We start from the raw sequence: 2,578 nt of genomic DNA, 5'->3' as shown, positions 1-2,578 counted from the left end.
GCACCCCCCAGCTCCCCACAGCCTCCACCCCTCCCCCTACTCCCCTAGTTTCTCTCTCTCTTCCTCCTTGTCTCCCCCAGTCTCTCTCTTCCCCTCCCCACTCTTCTTATTGTCAGACACTTCTCAGGCTGCTCTGTCCCAGAGGAGCACAGTACATGGAAGCTCAGGCCTTGTCTTGCCATGCAGCTCTGTCAGTGCTGCTGATTGGCTGGGCAAGGGAAGGAGTTTCCATGTTCTCCATGTTGGCTGAGACCCCAGCCCAGCTGGAGTCCAGCTGTGCCTGACAGTAAGGGGTTGGGGGGCGGAGGAGAAGCTGCAGAAGGGAAGTGGAGAGGGGAAAGAGGCTGCTGTGGATTTGACTTGCCCCAACCTGGGCTCAGGGCCAGAGTCAGAGCTGCAGCAGCTGATTGCCCCCTCCTCCTCTTCCTATGTGAATATAAGGCAAGGAGCTTTTTCCCCATGTTGAAGGTGGGGGAGACACCTCTTCTTATATTTGAGTAAATATGGTAGATCAGTCCTAGGTATTAAATCTCTTGTCCAGCTGATCTGTAGAAAAGATCTGTAGCCAGGTGTAGATTCAAGGCAAGGCAAGGCAAGGCGGCACCTTAGTGTCTAACACATTCAGAAATGCATAACCTTTGTAGGTAAACGGCCTACTTTGTCCTGCCTTCTGCTGACTTTGGACTAACATGGCTAATTACCTTTCTCTGCTCATGGGTGTAGGCTGTGAATCTGGTTCTCAGTTTCTGGTGCCGTACAGGATCCAGAGCAGCTGGGTACAAGATGGTTCCGTGTCTCCTTTGGGGCCCCCTTATTTTAGAGCTGGTCAGAGTGTTGCATGCCTCAGCATAGCTTAGACCAGGCCCAGGGTGGCTGAACTGATGCTCAGCTGCCTGTAGCATAAAGGGGTTGTGCCCTTTTGTCCCACTGGAGATGTGGGCATCCAGACAACTGCACTCTTCAAGAGCCCTTAATAATAGCAATGGCTACTCCAAGCCAACTATAACCAGGCTCCTACCTGGGTTTAAACCTTCGTAGGGCAAGTTCCACTCTTGTAACCAGTAACAAGCACTTCGTTGCCAACTTTGGCCATATGTATCAGCTGGTCATTTCCTGGCCAGGCACTCTTCTAATTAAGTATCACTATTATCATTTGCAAAATACTCAAACAAAAGGTGCTAAATGTGTTCCAGATTCAGGTGAGGCCCTAGAACAGTGATTCTCAACCTTTTTGGACTCAAGGCACCCCTCTTTGCACCTGAGGCACCCTTCAGACCTGTTGTGAATTGAGTGGCACACAATTTCAAGACTAATTTATAGATTACAATTCTAACCTCCTTTAAGAGGGGGCTGGAATTGGGAAATGGGGGATTTCCCAATTCCAGGAATTCTGAGCCTGCACTTACCTGCCTAGTTTTTCTGCTTAGCTTCTAACACCTCATACCTCATGGCCCCTTATAAAAGATCTGGCAGCACCCCAGGATGCCTGACATCCTGATTGGACATCACTGCCTGTCTATCTGTCCTTTCCCTTCCCCTTCCCCTTGTCTTTTGTATTCTAATTTCTCTTTCCTTTGTATACCTTGCTTTCTTTATGTCCTTCCACAGCATGTGATGGAGTGAGCTTCAGCTCACAAAACATTTGAGAGAGAGAGAGAAAGAGTGCGAGCGAGCACACTGGCCTTAGGGGTGGGCAGCGTGAGAAACTGCCCAAGGCACTATGGTCAGGGGGCTGCCACATGCAGACATGCATGCATGCACCTTGTTCTGCTGCTCACGCCAAGTGGGAACTGTTGGGACTCTAGGGGCAACTAATCCTGGGGTCTGGACAGTGGGGCCCATCCCCCCTCCCTCCCAGCTGTGCCCAGAGCTGTTTGGAGTCAGCCACATGGGACAACAGGATAAAAAGCCCCTGAGTAGCAGTGACAGTGGCAGATGCTTCTAGACACCATGACAAGCCAAGAGAAGGGTGCCAAGGGCCAGACCAAGGGCAAAGCAGCAGTGCCTAGCAAGAAGGCATGGTTGGGCAGCCCTAGCTTGCACCACCACCATTACCAACCTGCTGGGGCTGGAGGCCAAGCTGCAGCCCTTCCCTGCCCTGGCCACTGCCACAACTCTGAGGGCAAGGGTGTGGGCCGCACTGGGCAGTGGCATCCTGATGCTGGGTCTGGGCTTCCTATGCAGGCAGTCCATCCTGCTGCCTGCCTGCCCTTCCTGCTGCCCACTCTGAGCCCCTGCTGCCCTTTGGCCTTGCTGCCCAGCACCAAGCCAACATCTCATGTTGCCCCACAATAGTTCTCAAGATCCCATCACCCACAGCCACTGAGGTATGTGTGCTCCTCATGCATGCACACACACGTCTCAAACATATACACTCACACCACACTCCCCACACATGCCCACCTGTACACATCCATCCCAGTGCCCCCCTTCATCCGCCCACCATGCACACAGCACCAGTGACTTGGTGGGGAGAGCTGGGGAGGGGACCACCAAAATACAAGTTCACCCAGGGTGCCGACACACACACACACACACACACACACACACACACACACACACACACACACACACACAC

The 2,578-nt window shown here is 52.7% G+C and overlaps 1 protein-coding gene across 1 annotated transcript in view; it reads left to right on the top strand.

Moving 5' to 3' along the window:
* The window catches only part of TMEM63C (transmembrane protein 63C), a 54,691-nt gene that overhangs the window by 39,240 nt on the left and 12,873 nt on the right, over positions 1-2,578 (top strand). The gene's annotated exons all lie outside the window — the stretch shown is intronic.

This window comes from Gavialis gangeticus, unplaced genomic scaffold (genome assembly GCF_001723915.1).
Source record: "Gavialis gangeticus isolate Ggan-Ray unplaced genomic scaffold, GavGan_comp1, whole genome shotgun sequence".
Lineage (NCBI taxonomy): Eukaryota > Metazoa > Chordata > Crocodylia > Gavialidae > Gavialis > Gavialis gangeticus.
The sequence above is the reverse complement of the archived record's forward strand: the minus strand, read 5'-3'. Positions and strand labels throughout refer to the sequence as shown.